We start from the raw sequence: 22,101 nt of genomic DNA, 5'->3' as shown, positions 1-22,101 counted from the left end.
ACTGTGGTGTTGACCCTAATTCCTCAAGAAAATTTTAATCTTCCTCCACTAATCTAGATGGATTTTCCAAGCTTTTTGCTAAATAAGTATGCACCTCTTAATTTACCTCAGCCTCTGAGTGCAATGCCCCAGAACCACCTAAATCAGCTACCTAGGTTCAATGGGGAAGATGGTAACATGGCTCAGATTCACATTGAAGCCTTCAGTTCTTTTTCTCACATCCTAAATGTGGATCAACTCGATATGGTCATGAGGCATTTTACAAAGTCTTGAGAGAGAAGCCAAAAGGTGGTTCAAAGACTTACCCAATGCCTCCATCACTACCTAGGAGGAGATGGAAAATGCTTTCACCCAGAAATGGGGAGAAAAGAGGAGTCATGAGTACATCCTAACTGAGTTTAATTCCCTAAGAAAAAAGTCGAAGGAGGATACTTTAGAATTTATCAAAAGATTCAATAAGCAGTACAATAACCTGCTTGCTGACATAAAGCCTCCTCCAACTGCGACTTGTGTTGTTTTACTGGGAGATTTTGAGTCTGATGTTGGTTTTTCCCTAAGATAGAGGAAGTCTCTCACTGTATACCAACTTCAGACCGATGTTCATGAAGTGGAAGCCAATCTAGTCTCAGCAGGAAATTCAAGGGTAAAGCAAGAAACTACTGAATCCAAAAGAGGGAAAGAGGAGGCATCCTCCTATGGTCAAGATAGAGAATCATCAAACCCGAAGGTGGACAAGTGATACAAACTCATCAGTAGTTTAACACAAAAGGTTGGAGATTTTGAAATTGAGAACAAGAACCTTTCTAGACAGAACGCTCAAGTCAACAATTGGGGCTATAACCCTAAATATAGAAGGCCTCCACTACAACTACTTTCAATGGAAAAGAAGGAACAACTTGATCAGATCCCCCATCCATTATAATTGGAAGATGATCTCGACGAACAATCATCAAATACATAAGAGATTCAAGGAAATATGTATGCTTCTTTTACCGAAGAAGAATATGAGAATATGGCTCGCCAAGAGGCTAGCCATGACAGAGAAGAAACAAAAGATGAGGAAGATAGGGATTATTTTTGCAAAGAGTTTGCAGAGTTCATGCAAGCACAACCACAACATAAGTATGATTTAAGATCTTCAAAGAAGTGGACAAGAGAACTAGAACAACAAGGGGAATATGCTCCCCAAGTTGTTCCCCCAGTACTGAATAAAGGGAAGGGTAAGCTGAATCCTGACCCTTCCAAGATAAAACTATCCTCTAATGAGGAAATAACTAGTTCAAAGGGACATATAGAAAAAGAGACACCTATTCTTCCAAAAGCTGCTAGTGGCAAGGTAGAAGGAACAGAGCCAGGAGGTACAGAAAAAAGTCCAACTTGCATTCAATCTCCAAAAGGAGCTTGAGAAGGTAAAAAATCATGTTCCCTTGACTGAGCTCTTGAAGAAGCCTATTTATAAAGATTAGGTCTCTCAATTTATGTATCCCTCTATCTCAACACCAGCCCATGATAGTTTGAACCTCCGGGAGGAGAGACCAATGGTCATTTTTGGGCCACATGTGGAAGACTTGAATCCTTCTACCACACCTTTTAATGTGTCTTTAGTGATCCATGACCTTTTGTTGCATAATTGCATGTTGTATTTAGGAGCCTCACACAAATTCATGCCATTATCAGTAATGGAACATCTGGGCTTGGAAATCACTATACCATACAAGGATTTGTACTCCTTTGACTCCAAGAGAGTCAAGTGCTTAGGCATGATAAAGAATCTAGTGGTAAACTTGGCTTGGATCTCGGTGAAAAGTGTGGTAATGGATATAGTGGTGGCTAATATACCTCCTCATTTTGGAATGCTCTTATCTAGATCTTTGGGTTCAAAGGTAGGTGGCTTTATCAAGATGGATCTGACTTATGCCACCATTCCCACTTTTGGAGGTGAGAAAAGAAGGTTGTACAGAGAATCTCGTTTGTGAAAACCATGACCCTAGCTAAAGGTTCAGAGAACTCCACAGTGCATGGGAAAGATAGAAACATTTCCTATCTATTCCTAGAATAGGATGAGACCTTCTTAGAGAAAACATCAATACACCTAACAGGGTAGTGAGAGTACTTGTGACCAAGTGAAAATAAAATATGGAAATTATACTTCGATGGAGTGAACTCAAAATATGGAAATGGAGCTGGAATATTGTTGGTATCTCCAGAGAGCAGCTTGATACCCCTCTTGTTCAAAATGGAGTTTGAAGCGACCAACAATGTGGCGAAATACGAAGCATTTTTACTTGGGATAAAAACAACAAAAAAGATGAATATCAAATGCCTTACAATCTATGGAGACTCTGAGTTGGTCATAAGGAAAATCTGACATCAATTCCAGGCCAAACACCCCAGACTGAGGACGTACCGAAATGAAGTGTGGGACTTAATCGATAATTTATTCCTGGCCTTTAACATCCAGTTTCTACCCAGGGAATAAAATAGGATGGTTGACTCTCTTGCGGTAGCTGCAAGCACTTTCAGGCCCCCACAGAATCCACTCCTCAGATATGAGATAGAAGTCAGACATAGGCCTTCAATACTTGATAATGTTAAACACTGGTAGGTATTTGAAGATGATGAGCATGTCAAAAGATTCATAGAAGTCGATGGGGAGTTTTCACACTCCACCATCTATCAAGAAGAAGAAGAAGCATAACAAGAAGCCACTTTGTGGAAAGACATAATGGCTGGGAAAAAAAATTATTCAACTAAAAGGGAACACCATCCCTCGAGGACTTGTTCCACTTGAAAGACTTTTCAATAAAGATGACATAGTGTCCAAACAAATGGCCCCACAAAAGGATGAGCAAGTAGAGGACTACAACATCATATCAGAGGAGGAACACCAGATGATCAGGTTGTACAAAGGAATCCCCTTGCAATATAGACAACGGTATTTAGATCTATTCAAAACTTACAAAGATGTATTTTCTTGGTCTTCTGATGATTTGAAATCATTTAATACAATGTTATTTAGCATAAAATTCCTTTGAAGGGTGGGATAAAGCCATGCAAATAGAAACTCAGACAAATAAACCCACTCTTACTCCCCTCCACTGAAAAGGAGGTAAGGAAGCTACTGCAGGCCAAGATCATAGTCCCTCTAAGATACTTTGAGTGGGTAGCTAATCTAGTCCCTATCCATAAAAAGAGAGGAGAGACAAGGCTATGCATCGACTTTCGAAATTTAAACAAGGTGTCTCTAACAGATAACTACCCTATGCCCAATATGGATAATATATTGCAGAAGGTAGTGGGTGTAGCTAGAATGTCGATGATGGAAGGATTCTCAGGATATAACCAAGTGGCAGTCCACCCTGAAGACTAGAAAAAGATTGCTTTCGCCACCCTGTGGGGAACCTTCATGTATGCCCACATGCCATTTGGGTTGATATATACAGGGACAAATTTTCAAAGAGATATGGACATAGCTACCGTGGGCGAGAAAGATAAATTTGTGGTAGTCTACTTACACGACATCACAGTCTTCTCTAAGACTAATGAAGATCATATCCTCCATTTAAAGCTCACTTTCGAGAAGTGCAAAAGATATGACCTCTCTTTGAATCTGAAGAAATCCCAATTCTCCCTGAGTGAGGGAAAGCTGCTTGGACACATAATGGCCCAAAAAGGAGTAAATATTGATCCAAAACAAGTCAAAGCCATCAGCCTTATTCCTTTGCCCAGAAACAAGAAAGAAGTTCAAGCCTTTTTGGGGAGGATAAATTTATTAAGGCGATTCATACCCAACTATGCTGAGATAGTTAAAGGTATCATAAATATTCTCAAGAAGGAGAATGAAGTTAAGTGGAGCTTTGTCCCCCGTGATTCTTTCACTAGAATCAAAGAATATTTGGTTGAGGCCCTAGTGCTAGTCAGCCCTGATTATTCAATTCCTTTCTACATCTTTTATTTCGCCTCTCCACATACCATTGCTTTTGTACTGTTACAGAAAAATAAAGAAGGTTAAGAGCAACCTATTTCCTTTTTCAGTCAGGTCCTAAGGGATACTGAGCTGAAGTATAATATATTGGAGAAACGGGCTTATGCACTAGTTAAGGCACTGGAATCCTTCCCCATGTATGTGTTGCAATCAGGAATCACAACGTTTGTCCCAACAATTGCAGTCAAGGATATTCTGGTGCAGGGAGACAAGGAAGGAAAAAGGGGAAGATGGATAACTAAAATACAGGAATATGAGCTAGAAATAAAGCCTACCAATCTCATCAAAGCCTAGGGTTTGGCCAAGATCTTACCCGAATCCAACTGCCAAGCTCTAGGGATAAGCCTGATCACAGAGGTGGGAAAACCAGAGGATGAACAAAGCGGACTCAAAACGTCTAAGCAGAAGATCTATTCCAAATATGAGGGATTGCCCATGTATAAGAACATTGTTCATTACCTCTTATTTCTAATATTCCCATTAGGACTGGATAGATCTAAATACCAGAGTCTAAGATTACAGGCACATAAATACATTATATCTAATGGATTGCTCCATTGGAAGGACCTGGTTGGGGTGTTGCTACTCTGTGTGGTTAAGGGAGAAACCCACGGAGTGATTGAGGTTTTCCACGGAGGAGTCTGTGGTGGACACTACAATTGGAAGACAACAACACATACAATCCTTAAAGAAATATTCTACTGGCCCACACTATTTGGAGATGTTTATTATCAGGTTAGGTCATGCCAAAAATGCCAACTGTTTTCTGAAAGACAAAAGTTTTCTCCTCTCCCTCTGATTCCTGTGCATGTAGAGGATCCTTTTAGATAGTTGGATTTGGACTTCACTGGAGAAATAAACCCGCCTTCTAGTAGCCAACACAAATGGATTTTAACATCCACTGACTATTTCACCAAGTGGGTAGAGGCTATCCTAGCCAGGAATGCTAATGATTTAGTGGTGATAAAATTCATGGAGGAGAAGGTATAATTAAACCATTATTAATCAATGTTAGATGTTACACCCAAAATTTTGTGAAGAAAATACAAAGAGAATATAGTGTCATTGGTGCAAATAAGGGGAATATAATTGAGCAAGAAATTATTCTTGTATATGTATCTATAAACTAAATAAGTTTTAGAAATCATTTTGTAAATACAAGCTCATGCACATTTTATTTATGAAAAAAAATATTGCACTACGTAACCTCATGGTAAATTAACATAATATTCTATGTAAAAATTGAGGGATGTTACATATTGCATCAAATAAAAACAAGTTGCAATACTATGGCCTTTGAGCTGACCACAATTCGTTAATAAAATAAATATTTTTGTTTGCATAAAATAGGAAGAAAAACTAAACAAGAGGAACAAAAATGACATAACCACAAGGAGGTGCTCACATTAGAGAAGAAGAAATTTACATGCATTTGGGTCAGCAAGTGCAAGTACCCACCAGGGAGTTATTGAATATGATGAAAGATTTGCAGAGAGAGTTAGTGAATCTTTGTGTGGGACATGAGCAATTGATGAAAGCTAGAACTGAACAAGAGCATCGTATTAAAATTTTTACTGATAAAGCCAATCCCAAGACTGTATAGACATTAACGGATGAGGAAAACAATGGGGAGACATATAAGTGGAAGACCTTTGAAGAGATGTTTGAAAGAAAGGAAGCAGAATTTGAGGAAGGGGAAGAACATAGTCCGTAAAAAATTCATTCAAAACCAGGGAAGAAGCCCAAAATGAAACTCCAAGGAGAGTTCAAAATGATCAAAGCCCCAAACTATGATAGGGAATCCGAAGAAGCAATAGAAGCGTTGATACTCAATATCAACAGTTATTTTCAAGTGTATGACTACTCTACCAAGTTAAAAGCCAAGTTGGCTATCTACTAGTTGTAGGTAAAATCCTCCCCGTGGTGGGAAGAAGTTATAACAATTCATAATTTGAAAGTTAGAGGGCTCAATTGGGAGGAATTCCAATGAATTTTTTAAAGAGAAATATTTGATTGAGCATTATTTTGAAGATAAGGCTAAAGAATTTCATGATCTAAAAATTTTCCATATGTTAATGGATGAATTAATAACAAATTCACTCATCTTTTATGATATGTGCCACACATAAGAGAAGAAAAAACCAAAGTACAATGTGTTATAAATTTCCTTCCACTCTCTTTTAAAAAATGAATTGAGTACGATAATCCTAAAACCATGGATGAGGCCATCAAGAAAGCAAGAATTTTCTATTAGTAGACCAAACAGAGAAATGAAAATCTAACAGCATGGTCTAATAACAAGGATGTAATTGCTTAGGGTGGAAAAGGATGGAAACCAAGACCATTAAAGCAACCTAGTAAAGGTGGTCAGAATCATAAATTTAGTAGAAACATTAATCAAACCCAAAGAACACAAACTCATAGTAACAATAGGTCCAAACAAGTAGAAATCAATAATAAATGATTTAATGGAAGGGATGAGGAGCCTTTAAAATGATGGGGTTGTGGATAACACCATATTTTTTGAAACTATCCCTATAACACTAGATCTATACAAAACTTGCTAAACATTCAAGAGGCCTCCACTGTCAACAATGTGGCCAAAAATATTTCACGTATTAATGCAACCTTGGAAGAGTGTCAAGTAGAGCATCAATCCACCATGCTGGAGATAGAAGGTGTTATTTTTAACCAATCTATTTTTGTATTAATAGACCCTGGTGCTAGCTTGAGTTATGTTAGCCCTTAGATTGTAAAAGACTATATGTTAAAGTTTCAAAAATTCAAAAAATCATGGCTCGTCCAATTAGCTACTACCATACAAAGAAAAGTGATAAATTAGGTAAAGGCATGTCCAGATATATTAAATGGAAAATACTATTGTGAATGAATATATTACCACTGGGTTGATATGGTGTTCTAGTGGGGATGGACTAGTTGGAGGGGCACTAAAAAATTGTTAAGTGCCTTGATAAAACTATTATTTGTACATCAGAAAAATGGAGAAACTCGGATTATAAGGGGCATACCCAGGCCCATTTCCATGCATAAGATATCTACACTATAATTAAAGAGGGCTATAAGGAAAGGATGTTAACTTTTTCTATTCAGGTGGAGGACCACTCACAAGATAAGCTAGCTAAGTCCTTAGATGAATTAGAAGTCGTCTGATACTATTAGGATGTTTTTTTTATGAGATTCCTACTTTACCATCTAAGAGGGAAATAGATTTTTTTATAGAACTAATACCAGCAAAAATATTAATATTAAAGGCACCCTACCAAATGAGGGTACCATAACTGATGGAATTAAAAATGTAGTTACAAGGTTTATTAAACAAAGGGTACATATGACCCAGTGTGTCACCATGGTGTGTATCAGTCCTATTTGTCAAGAAAAAGATAGAACATTTAGGTTGTGTATTGATTACCGAAAACTAAAAAAATTAAGCATTAAAAATAAATATCATCTTCCCATAATAGACCATTTATTTGACCAAGTAAAGGGAGAAATTACGATCTCTAAAATAGATCTCAAATATGGTTATCACCAGTTGAGGATTACAAAAAAGGACATACCAAAGACAACTTTTCAAACACGATATGGACATTGCAAATTTATAATGCTTCCTTTCGGAATTATGAATGCACCTACCACCTTCATGTGTTTAATGAACAATGTCTTTAGCAAATTCTTGGACAATTTTTTATAATTTTGTATAGATGATATTTTAATATATTCAAAGAACTCGGAAGAGCATAAGAAACATTTGGAGATAGTGTTGCAGACCTAGTGTGAACATCATATATATGCTAAATTCAACAAATGTGAATTTTACCAAGACAAGATACAATATATTGGGCATGTAATCTCGAAAGATGCAATCACAGTGGATCCCAAAAAGGTAAAAATTCATCCTTGATTGGCCAGTTCTAAAGGATGTGATAAATGTAAGGTCATTCATGGGTATACCAGATACTATCATGGATTTATAGAGGTATTTTATAAGTTAGCATACCCTATAACCTCCTTATAGTAGAAATGGGTGAAATTTGTATGGACACAAAAATGTTAAGAAAGTTTTGAGAAATTGAAACATTTATTTATTGTTTCCCCTATGTTGAAAATAACACACCCTGATAATAATTTTGTAGTATGTATTGACGTTTTTTTGGGAGATATTTGAGGTGTACTCATGTAAAAAGGAAATGTGGTGACTTATGAATCCCATAGACTAAAAGAGAATGAAAGAAATTATGAATTTTATGATCTTCAGTTGGAAGCAATCATCCATGCTCTTAAAATGTCGATTCATTACTTGATTAGTAAGAATTTTACCTTAGTTATGGATCATATAAGCTTAAAATATTTTTTCAGCGAACCTGACATGAATGTTAGACATGCTAGATGGATAGCCTTGTTGGGTGAATATGATTTTGACATTAAACACCTAAAGGGGAAATAAATAAGGTAGTAGATGCGCCGAGTCAAATTTTGAAACAAATACATGAAGTAAAAGTGAGAAAAACTTAAACAAATTATATTGAAGAGATTGAAATGGCAACAAGAGAGGACCAAAATTATAATCAAATCTGTGGAAAACTAAGGGATGAAACTGGTCAAACGAAACAGTTTGAATATGCAATTAATCAAATTGGATTGTTGATATACAAGGGCAAACTTTATTTTACAAAAAATTAAAATATTAATATTAGATGAACACCATAAGAGACCTTTCACAGCTCACCCGAGTTATCAAAAAATGATTACTACTCTTAAAAAGGAGATTTTTTGGCTTGTAATAAAGAGAGAGGTTGCTAAATACTTGGCAAGATGCCACGAATTCCATATGGTGAATGAGGAACACCAACACCCATGCGGATTACTGAACCCCCTCCCTGTACCAAAGTGGAAATGGGATGTGATTTCATTATATTCCATTACTAGTTTACCCAAGAATTGAAGACAACGTGATTCTATTATGGTTGTGGTGGATAGATAATCTAAAACTGCCCACTATATACTTGTTCATTCTACCTATAGATTTTTACAGGTGGTAGAAGTCTTCATGGAATAAATTTCATACTTCATGGCATGCCAAAGACAGTTATATTTGATAGAGACACAAAGTTCACATCAAATTTTTGGAAGGAATTATTTATGAGGATGTGTACACAACTAAGTTTCAACACCATGTACCATCCAAAAATAGATTTTAAAACATAAATGGTTAACCAGGTCCTTAAATACATGCTACACGTGCATGTAATGAACCAAACCATAAAATGGGAGGACAATCTGCATTTAATAGAGTTTTCTTATAACAATAGTTTCTTAAGAATCACTCAAGATTATTCCTTTTGAGGTTTTAAATGAAAGGAAGTGCCATGTCCCTTTAAGATGGAGTCGACCTGAGGATAGGCTTATGCTAGGGCCAAATATGTTATCTGAAATGGAACAAATGGAGAAAAATATCAGACAAAATCCAAAGGCAGCGCAGGACAAGCAAAAATGCTATGCAAATTTAAAGAGGACACAAAGAATTTCAAGTGGGCGAACATGTTTATACTAAAGTATGAAAAAAAAATATCTCCTTAAAATTAGGGAATGGTTCAAAATTATCCCCTCAGTTTTGTGGGTCGTTTGAGATACTAGCCAGGGTAGGGCTAGTGGTCTACCAACTAGCACTACTAGCCCATATTAAAGTTAATAATGTGTTTTATGTGTCCCTTTCAAAAAAGTATATACATGATCTTGCTCATATAATTGATTGGAATGTTGTACAAGTAAAATCAAAAGCATATTTCCAGCTCGAGCCTCTACAAATTTTATACCGGAGGGAAACTACACTTAGGAATTTAGCCATCGCCCAAGTAAAAGTGCAATGGAAGCATTTTGGGCCTGAGGAGGCCACCTAAGAGATAGAAGATGAAATGAAGGATGTTTTTCCTATATCATTCCAAGGAAAATGGGAACCTAAAAACACCGAGGATGGTGTTCTCTTTTAAGGGGAGGGGAGATGCAATACCCCTGAAAAAATTCCTATATGACTTTTATATTAAAACTATGCCTAGAAAGTTAAGATGGATAAATGACATGAGATGATGATGTAAATATTTATTTTTAAATAAAAGAATAAACTGTTTTTGGTGTTTTAATATTCTTGGAAATATGTTAAAAGTTAACATGTGAGATTAGACTCCTAACTGCCAAAAAAATGGTTGGAATCAGTTATGCCCAAGAAGGGGTTGGAACAAAAAAAGAAAAGTCTTCATTTTTTCCATTCAGTTGCATTGTTGGCAGAGACAGAGCACCAAGAATTTTAATGAATGGATATATATGTTATAAGGTGGAACTGGTAAAAAGAGAATTGTGGGAAATAAAGGCAATTGCTTTTAAAAAAGTAACCAGTGGAAGAGAAAGACTAGTTTTTGGAACCTAGAAAACTAGCAAGACATTGCTAAAAGGATTAAGGAGGTGAAATTGAAAATAGTTCTTGTCTTGTTTTCCTAGCAGATTGGAGTGGAGCTTGGGGGGAACTAAATAAGAAAGTTAGTTCATGTTTGAGAGGAACGTGTAATCCTTTAGCCTATTTCCTAAAATATTCTAGATAAGTATATGAATGTTTAACTAATTTCGGCAATGGTTGATTTGGTCTAGGAAATTTGAATAGAGTATTATTATGAATTCAAATTGTATCAATATTGCTATCTACCTTGGAAAGGTTCTCATGATTTTTGGTAAGGTAAGATGTGGATATATATGCATCTGTATGTAGGTCTATGTATGTTTGTGTTGTTATATTACAGGTCACTAGAAGAATTCATGTACATGACAATACATTCCTCTATTATAGAGGGTGGTAAGAAGTTCTAACAAAAAATCCTAGTATTTCATATGAGGGTGTGAATGGGAAAGGAAACCTGAGGATACTACCTCAGTTAGAACTGGTAGCAGTTAGTAAGAATAATGAAGACTCATGGACTATATCTAAATATTAACTCTTTATTGACATTGGAATTGAATCTTGGCAATGGTAGCATAATATATATATATATATATATATATATATATATATATATATATATATATATATATATATATATATATATATATATATATATATATATATATATATATATATATATATATATATATCTAAGGCTGGAATAGGAGGAAAAGTATGCCCAAATGCCATAAAATGGATGGAACCCCATTCATAAGCCCATGGACAACAGTCATGAACAAAGAGTTGTTAGCGCTCAGAGGAGGACCTAAGGTAGCTTCCCATGACAAGAATCTACTAGGTCTCTATCCTATTTCATACATATTATTTAAAGTATTATCTATATAGTTAAATATATATATATATATAGAAAATGTATAACATATTACAAAGGTAAGCATGTAAATGAGGTAATATGACCACACATAAACTAGATAATAAATAATGCATTATGTATGCTCAGAGAAAAGAATGGAAAAAACATAGTAAAGGGTATGAAGACCCTGTAGAAAATAATAAACAAGTTACAAGCTTATGTTCAAGAAAGGAAAATCATATAGTCATGTATTTTCTTCATGAATGAAAATGCAAATTTTAAACTTGTATCCATATAGGCCCCGACCTCATTTTACATGGTCATTTGAACAAAACCTTGTTGGGTAACTATATCAACTAACAGATGTAAAGGTCCTTGAAAGAGAAAATCATAATCTTTTTAAAAAAAATATAGAGGTTTACAATCTTAGCCACGCAGCCTTGGCCATACATCTCTCTCTCTCTCTCTCTCTCTCTCTCTCTCTCTCTATATATATATATATATATATATATATATATAAGATAAATTAAAATTCAATTCAAATTATAAAGATCGAGTTGTGCCCAAGAACTTTAGTAAAACTTCTAGACTAAATAACACAAAAGAGTATGTATGGCCAACATGAGGCCTCATAAGTAAACACTAATGCAAGAAAACGTCCAGAGTAACACACTCCTCCCACATACACCCAATTAACCATGCTAATCGGGGTAAACATGAGACGAGAGGCTGCTAAGATCATATTTGACATCCTATGTGACCTTAAGGAAGTGGAATCGATGGAACATCATAAACAGTCATCCAACATCATCAACAAAACCTTCAGGAGACAAGTCAGTCACTCAGACAACTTGTCCTTGGGTTCCATTGTTGTTTTGGATCTCTTAGGCCATATCATCTCTCATGTTATTGGCAAGGGAGCGACCAACAACCAAAATTCACTCTCACAAGCTTGCCTGCCAGTGACCAGGGACCAAAATTGCTAGTTTTGTGTAAGCGACGCTGGGATTTAAGCCACTTTTTCAGGGCACTACCCAGAATGGAGTGATAGCTTAGAATCAGTAAAAGTATAGGGCAACAATGATGCAAAAGAAATAAAATGAACAAGATTATAGCCAAACCCCTACTATCCATGATAGATGTTTTGTTAAACACAACAATGCCTCAAAAGTACTCATCCTCAATGACTCTTGATAATCGTTGTTGTATGCAAACTTTACCAAAGGAATATACTCTTACCACTTTCATTGTTGATGCATCACATACATCCTCAACGTGTACTCTAATATCCTGTTGACCCTCTATGTCTGTCCATCTGTCTATGGATGATAAGTTGTACTGAAGGCCAACTTTGTGACCAAACCTGCAAATAACTCCTTCCAGAACTTGGAAGTGAACTTCGCATCCCTGTCTAACATAATCTTCTTTGGAACACCATGCAGTTTAACCACATCTATGATGAATACCTATGCCACAATCGCTAGCTGAGAATGTAGACTTCACTAGAATGAAGTGTGAAACCTTTGTTAACCTGTCCACAATGACCATGATGGAATCATGTTGCTTCATTGTCTTCGGCACCCCTATGATGAAATCCATGGAAATAACCCCCCATTTCCATTCTAGAATTGTAATCAGATGTAGAAGTCCACCTGGATGTTTACACTCTGCTTTAACTCGCTGACAGTCGAAACACCTCACCATAAGCTCTACAACAACTCTTTTCAAATTTGGCCAACAGTAGAATTTATTCACTGTTGTCAATGTCTTCTGATAGCCGGGGTGACCTGAATAAGGTTTCAAATAAAACTCCCTCAAGATCACCTTATTGAGCTTGCTGTTATCCGGTACATATATATTCTCTATGAACTTGACCAATCCTTCTGTTGTAAGACAATAATCCATACCCTGTGCACCTATGTCTATATTTGTACCTGTAATTTTTCCTATATTTGTACCGCCACCAATACATGTACTTGTACCTATACCACCACTCGTACTTGTACCAGTACCTTGTTGCAACATGTGCACAATCTCCATATATCTGACATCATGTTGACCTGCCTACAAAATCTTATCCCGTAAGTTTGTCCCATAGGAGCTCATAGTTGCTAAGTGATTTACATGTACCCGCTTGCTGAGAGCATCTGCCACCCTGTTCTCTTTACCTTTGATGTACCTGATCTCAAAATCAAACTCGTTGATCGTGGCCAACCATCTAGCCTGTCTGCCATTCAGATTCGGATGGTGAAACAAATACCTCAACCCAATATGATCACTCATCAGTGAAAACCCTCTGGCAAGAAGATAGTGCCTCCACATCTTCAATGCATTATGATCACTTCTAACTCAAGATCATGTGTCAGGAAGTTCTTCTCGTGCTCGTTTATCTTTCGGGACTCATAAAATACCACCTTTCCATCATGCATAAGGACTCCACCAAGCCCTCTCTTGCAAGCGTTTGTACATACCACAAACTCTTTGTCTGGATCTCCAATCTGTAGCACTAGTGCATGTGTCAACAACTGCTTAAGCTTCTCAAAGCTAGCCTCACACTCCTTTGTCCATTTGAACTTCTTACTTTTCCTTTGTAATGATGTGATGGGATAAGCAATCTGTGAGAAGTTCCTGATGAACTTCCTGTAATATTCTGCCAAATCCATGAAATATATCACCTCATCCACGCTCTTAGGAGCTACCCATACCATGATGGCTCTTATCTTCTCTAGATCCACTACAATTCCCTCCTTGGAGACAACATGCCCCAAGTAATGTACCTCACTCTGAAAGAATCTACACTTGCTAAAGTTAGCATACAACTGATGCTCCCTCAACAACCTCAACATTGCTGCTAAATGTTCGGCATGCTCTTCCTCATTTTTAGAATATACTAGTATATCTTCAATGAACAAAATAACAAACTTATCCAAATATGCACGCAACGCACTATTCATCAAGCACATGAATGTAGCTTAAGCATTAGCTAAGCCAAATGGAACAACGACAAACTCATAATGCCCATACCTGGTCCTGAACGCAGCCTTGTAAATGTCCTATTTTTTTATGCGTACCTAATGGTATCTGGATCTCAAGTCAATCTTCAAGAACATTGCTACTCCCTTCAGCTGATTAAACAAGTCATTAATCCTCGGTAAAGGGTACTTGTTCTTGATAATCACTTTGTTCAACTGTCTATAGTCAATGCAAAATCTAAGAGTACCATCTTTCTTCTTCACAAACAAGACAAGTGTGCCCCAAGGTGCTACACTTGGCCTAATGTATCCCATATCCAATATTTCCTTCAACTTTAGGTTTAACTCAACTAAATCAGGTGTGCTCATTTTGTAAGGTCTTTTTGATGTTGGAGCTGCCCCTGGAATTAACTCAATAGAAAAGTTTACTTCCCTATGAGGTGGAAACTCTAAAATGTCTTCAGGAAATACATTCTGAAACTGCTGCAAAATTGGGTACCTATTCAACACATCTACATCCTCAACCTCTTTACGCTTATCACTATAAATTTGTACTGCAAATAACATACACCCTTTCCTGCGCTACGTTTTTCTTGCACAGTTGTCATCATCCTAACTAATGAGGCTTTCTTCTTACCCTACAAGACTCTTGGTTCTCCATTGTCATCACCACACTCAATGGCTTTGTCGTAGCAGTCTACCTTGGTTCTATGTGATAAAACCAATCCATGCCCAACAACGTACTGTATGATCCCAACGGTAACACATTTAGCTCTGTTGTGATAAGAATACCATTAAAATCAAATGTGCAATCTCTTACCCAATGGTGAACTCGCTTCTTTGTACCTGTAGCCAACTGCACTAACCAAGACTCTACATACAATTCCTTACTCAAACCACGCTTATCCACCAAGTCAGGACTAACATAGCTATAATTAGATTTAGGGTCAATCAAAGTAGAAATAACTTGATCACAAAGCTTACCTTCCATCTCAATGACAAATGTTTGGTGTTTTTTCTTCCTATTGTCCATTGCCGCATAGATACGTGGAATACTCTGAACAAAATCGCCAACAATCTATGCCTCCTGTGCATTGTATATCTAAGGCCTACCACCCTGATTCTGTGGAAAATCTCTCTTAAGGTGCTCCTTATCGTATGTCCAACACTCCAATCAACCAGTCCCCTCACCTCTATGTTGATGTTGTTGATGTGACCCATGTCCCTGTCAAGCTACATTAAATTTATTTTGTGGTGCCACATTCTCTTTCTCATTTGCATGTGAATGCCTTGTCCTCTTAGGCTACCATTTACCTTTACCTTTATCCTTTCCTTTCCATTCATATTGAGATTCATTCTTACTCTTTGATTGTTCATAGAAATTCTTTAGTTTCTCAATAACTTCCTCAAATGACCGAGGCTCATCATACTCAATCCGATCTCTAAACGTTAATGGAAAACCACTAACAAATCCTTGAATTTTAGCTTTCTCATTAGTAAGATACAGTGCATACCTCAATAGCTCCATAAACTTGGTCTTATACTCTTCATCTACCATTGATCTCATCTTTAGCTCATAGAACTCTTTAGTCTTACTGTTGTAGTACCTTTCTGATAAGTACTTCTTCCTGAAGAGCCTCTTGAACTCCTGCCAACTCAAGTCATCTGTTCTGATGTCTTGGACCCTCTTAACATCTTCCCACCAATTGTTTGCTTTACCTTTCAAGATGAATATTGCTACTCTGGCCTTCATGTTATCTGTGTGATTATGCAACTCAAAGAATTTGTTCATCCCAAGTATCCAAGCCTCTGCATTTTTCAGCTTCTTCATATCTCCATCAAAAGTAGGTGGTTTTTCTTTATTGAATTCATTCGGAAAGTATCCCATATCATTCCTCCTATAAGGATGATAACGATGACGATCATGATGTCTATAAGAACAAGAACTAGAATAGTACCCGTACTCATCACCCCTCCTATCGATAGTGTTCTACAACCTGCCATCTCTCACTATGTCAGATCTATCCGACCCGTGTCTACCAGGATACCTACTACCATATGCCCCATTAGTTATATCCTCATGTCCATGGCTGATACGAAGCGGCCCTTGTTGCTGCAAGCCTAACAAACTCTGAAGAACTATTGCATTAACCTCTATTTGCTTCTCTTGTGCCTATATGATCCAGTCATTATCTGTCTTACAACACCTTATCTCTGCCTTCAAACTTCTTTGTGTAACTGCCAAATCAGAAGAGTTCCCAACACCATACTGCTCTTCAGATGTATAGGGAGAGACTTTGTAGTCATTGCATCTTGCTAGCGATTTGATCTCTTTCCTACAATGCATAATATGTTAGATAAACAAAATCATAATAAACCAATGTACCTTAGCATAATTTGGGGAGGATACCTTTTCTACAAGATCACCAAATCAGTGTGATACATGTATAACATAGACATAACAACACATCTACATTCGCAATTAAATGTATCAACATATAAACATCACTCTAGTTAGGGTCCAGTCATCAACACAAGGGCATATCAACAATGCATGTTATGACCTCATGTATGACAACAACCATTACTCCATTGTACACATTTCCACATGCAACCATCAACATGCATAAGTAATTCCTAATCAACTACACATACACATAAATGCATGTAGTCAAGCATAAATGATCAATTATTGTAATCAACCTAGAAGACTGATACATGTAATCAAAATATTCAAGAATGTAACCTAACATACAAGGATGTAAGTAGGCGACATAAAATCAACATGTAAGTGACATATAATCCATATGAAACCAGTCACATACTCATGAAAAATACACTTCACGAAATCAATATCAAATTCTCCATGACAACCTTACTTCAACCATAATCAATCATCAAGCAAATGTAACAAGCACATGGAATGTAAGTGTAAGACACACATGCAACTGACATGCATGCATGGCCAACACACACTACCCATCTAGTCCAATGGGTGAACCATGCTTTGATACCACTCTGTAACACCCTCCTCCCACATCCACCTAAGTAACCATGCCAACTGAGGTAAACATGAGACAAGAGGCTACTATGATCAAATTTGACCTCCTAAGTGACCTGAAGGATGTGGAATCGACAGAACATCACACACAGTCATCCAACATCATCAGCAGAACCCTCAGCAGACAAGTCAACCACTCAGACAGTCTATCCATGGGTCCCACTGTTGTTATAGATCTCTTAGGCCATAATCACTCTCATGATATGGGCAAGTGACCGACCAGCAACCTAAAGTCTCTCTCACAAGCTTGCCTGCCAACAACCAGGGACAAAAATTTCCAGTTCTGTGTTGATTTCTAGTAGCATCGGATGTGATCTAAACCTCAAAATTTTTAGGGAGCCTTGGATGTATTCCACAATACATAGAAATCGTTTTGGGAAATTCCACCCAGAGACGGTTTTATTAAAATATTTAATTATTTTTAATGGATTCCTAAGTCTAAACTTTGGAAATTAAAATAATTAAAGGGTATTAATCAAACTGAGGGTGAAAATTCTAGAAGAAGATGGAGATCAAGTCCAAATGATCTGAGCCATTGATTAGAATCTAATTTGGCTCGTTGATTACTCAACTAGAGGATTATAAGGACTTCGATGGGAATTTGGAAAACACATCAGAGAGAGACCAAGAGATTGAATTTCTCGGAGAGGGCAACGCAACAGTTGCTAGAGAATCAATCGAGGATTTCTTGCAGTGAGGGGCATGGATAGTTTCTGGAGGGAAGTTATCCTGGTCCGGAGAGTATAAGGCAGAGAGGGCAGAAATACGTCCATATAGGTTGATGCAGGGCCGCGCAGAGCTACATTGTGGCAACATAGAGAATCAGAGGGAGATCGAAATTTTTCTAAGGAACAGTCATGATTTAGTGTCGAAGCTGGGGTGTGAGACCAAGAGGCCAGAGAGTTAAATTTTCCAGCCAGAAGAGGATCAAAAGGAGGTGCAGCGCAGTCCCAACTACAGTGATGCAGTGTCTGCATGGGGTTGATGCATAACTATGTAGAGACAGTGCAGATAAATGTCAGTCCTTCCAGTGACAGGGTGAGATCATCTCACTATTTTGTTGTCAAGTTTCTCTGTATCGGATAGCCAGTTGGGCATCCAACGAATTGTATTTAGAAAACTATTGCTTAATAATACAAACCCTTAGTTGTTGCACTGGTTTTCCCGCAATGGGTTTTTCTGGGGACATTTGTCAAAAAATAATGGTGTCATGTGTTGTGTATTTCTTCCTTGCTTAGTTTCTTGTTTTCGTATTTAATTTAATTGGTGAAGGTTGCAGTGTATTAGTTTCGGTATTTCTTGTAGGATCCAGTGGATAATTTGCTAATTTACCAAATAGAAGAAGCTTAATTAGTTGTTGCAGTAGAAATTTGGGTCTTCAAAATTTTCACATGGTATCAGAGTGCAGGGGAAGCAAGAGAGCAGATCCAGAAGAACCCAGGGCCGAAGAGAAGGAGGGAAGTCAAAGTGTTACATAGGCAGTAAATCGAATCCCCAGAGGGATTGCATAGTCCAGGCCAGGAAGGAAAAAATTTCGTGGAAGAATCTCTCTCTGAGTGAGACGACAAAGAGAAATATTTCGAGATCGAAGCTTGCCAGTGTCAAAGGGAGCAATGTAGAGCAACTTTCTAGTGAGACACAATTTTTTGCAATAGTTGCTGGGGCAGAAAAGCGTCAGAAGAAGGAAGGAGACACTTGAGGGAATTTCTTCCTCAGATAATTCCTAGCTAGGGAATTCAATTTCTCAAAGCATTGAGCAAAGAGGAGAAGATCTACTAACTCCAGTAGGAAGTGCGTAGGCTAGCCTAATGTTGCGCAGAGGAGAGAGGAGGCAATTCGACATTTCATTGGCAGAGATGGAAGCTAGTGGGTTAACATATCAAGATCAATTGGAAGGTGCATCCAACTATGTGACCTGGAAGGCAAGGATCTCATGCCTTCTGGATGAGCACGATCTCAAAACCTATATTTCTAGTGTGGTAGTTGTACCCGCAGATCCATATTTGCTCAAGAAGTACAAGGTTGAAACAGTGAAGGCCAAACGATTGGTCCTCTATGGAGTGAGAGATCACGTAGTGTGTCACATTGTCAGCAATGATACTTCCCGAGCAGAAGAAGATGTACTTGGAGCAGAAGATGAGATCCACGCAGATGAAAAAGGGGGAACACATTGATCTAGTCCTGATAAGGCTTTAGGAAATCTGAGATTTGTTGGAAGTTGTGGGGCCAAAACCTTAGCCTACCAAGATGGTGAGGTTAGCCTTGAATTTTGTTTCAGAAGAATGGCAAGTATTTATCTAGAGCATCCTAGGCAGAGAGATATTTCCATATTGGGAAGGGATGTGGGTCACTCTTCAGCAGGAAGAGATGAGAGACTTATTCAAGTGAAAACTTAATAGCAGTAGCAGCAATGGGACGAAGCCCAAGGAGGAGGAAGAGAATGTGTCCCTTGCATCTAAGGGGCAATAGAAGCAGTGGAGGTGGAAGAAGGGTGTCTCGAAGATCAAGTGCTTCCAGTGTGGTGAATTTGGTCACTACGCTACACAATGTCCTCCCAAGAAGAAGGACAAGGACAAGTGGCATGATTAAAAGGCTGCACCTGCAAAGATTAAGGAAGAGGAGTTTTCCATGGTTGCCCAGATACCTCCAGGGAAGAGGTGGGGTGATCTAGTACTGTAGTTTGAAATAACTACAGATGGGAAGGATCCTTAAGGAGTCCACCTCTCAAATTAACACCTTGCTACGAGAGCCCAGATCAAAAGTAGCAGGATGGACTAGTGTCAGTTGGTGCAAAGGAGTGTTAGAGTGACAGTTGCAGTGGCTAGGAGCGCCAGAGACTAAGCAGCGCAGAGAAAAATTGGCAACAATGCAGTTGGCATAATGCAAAGTCAGCGACAGCGCAGAGGCTTCAAAGGGTTGGCACAGAGATTAGTAGCAGTCAGAACTCCAACAACATATGCATCATGTTGAACACTTGTTCAGTAATTTTGGATGTTTTTCTGTTGTTGTTGCAGTAGCAGTAGCAGTTGGAGAAGGTTGTAGTGCAGATGCAGTGTTGGCAATGGCACTGCTAGCAGTAACACAAGTGAAAAACTTATGAGGATTGCAATAAAAATGCAGTGTTGGCAGTGGCAGGGTCAGCAATAGTACAGATGCAGAATTTGTGCAGTAGTTGATGGGCAGTGATGTCAGACATCAATAGCGCAGAGGTAGATGTTACAGATTCGGATTGATGCTTCAACAAGTTTCATCACTAGAGCACATTCCTCACTAAGAGAGAGTGTTGATATTTGGTAGCATCGGATGTGCTTGAAGCCTCAAAATTTGTAGGGAGGCTAGGACACATGTATTCCACAATACCCATTAATTGTTTTCGGAAATTCCACTCGTAGATAGTTTTATTAAAATAATTAATTATTTTTTGGATGCTTAAGTCTAAACTTAAGAAATTAAAATAATTAAAGGGTATTAATCAAACTGAGGGTGGAACTTATAGAAGAAGATGGAGATCGAGTCCAAATGATCTGAGTCATTGATTAGCATCTAATTTGGGTCATTGATTACTCAACTACAGGCTTATAAGGACTTCAATGGGAATTTGGAAAGCACATCAAAGAGAGATCAAGAGATCGAATTTCTTAGAGAGGGCATCGCAGTAGTTGCTAGAGAATCGATCAAGGAGATTTCTTGCAGTGATGGTAGGGATAGTTTCCGGAGGGAAGTTTTCTTGGTCTAGAGAGTACAAGGTAGAGAGGGAAGAAAGACATCGAGAGAGGCTAATGCAGGGCCACACAGAGCTACGTTGTAGCAGCATAGAGATTTAGAGGGAGATCAAAATTTTGCTAAGGAACAATCAAGATTTAGTGTCAAAGTCGGGGTGTGAGACCAGGAGGCCAGAGAGCTGAAGTTTCCATCCAGCAGAGGATCAGAAGGAGGTACAATGTAGTCCCTGCTACAATGATGCAATGATTGCATGGGGTTGATGCAGAACTGCACAAAGACAGTGCAAAATCTCATCTCCAGCGCAAAGGCTCATCTTCAACGCATATTAGTGTCAATTATTCTAGTGATAGAGTGAGATCATCTCACTATTTTTTTTGCCTATATTCTTTCTGTATCGGATAAGCAGTTGGGCATCCAACGAATTGTATTTAGAAAACTACCGCTTAATAATACAAACCCTCAATTGTTTCACTGGTATTCCTGCATTGGGTTTTTTCGGGGACATTTGTCCAAAAATAACAGTATCATGTGTTGTGTATTTATTCCTTGCTCAGTTTCTTGTTTCTGCATTTAATTTAATTGGTGAAAGTTGCAATGCATTAGTTTCAATATTTGTTGTAGGATGCCATAAATAATTTGTTCAGTAATTATACAAATAGAAGAAGCTTAATTAGTTGTTACAGTAGAACTTTGGGTCTTCAAAATTTTCACATTTTGTGCCATTGACCCTGAGATTTAAGCCACTTTTTCAAGCCCAAAGCCCAGGACACTGCCTAGAATGGAGTGATAGCTTAGAATCAGTAAAAGTACAGGGAAACAATGATGCAAAAGCAATAAAATAAACAAGACCATAGCCAGACCCCTACTATCCATGACAGGGATTTCGTCAAACACGTTATCATCATGTAACCTACAGGTGTAAACAACATAATTAAGTATAGGGATATCATACTTATCTGAGAATCGCTATGACCCATTGTTCCCTCATCTCAATTGTTGCATTATCCTCTATTAGGTCATAGACACATTATCCATTCA

This window comes from Pinus tabuliformis, chromosome 2_1 (assembly GCF_031772625.1).
Source record: "Pinus tabuliformis cultivar Carrire ecotype Pingquan chromosome 2_1, CPIR1, whole genome shotgun sequence".
NCBI classification, from domain to species: Eukaryota; Viridiplantae; Streptophyta; class Pinopsida; order Pinales; family Pinaceae; genus Pinus; species Pinus tabuliformis.
The sequence above is the reverse complement of the archived record's forward strand: the minus strand, read 5'-3'. Positions refer to the sequence as shown.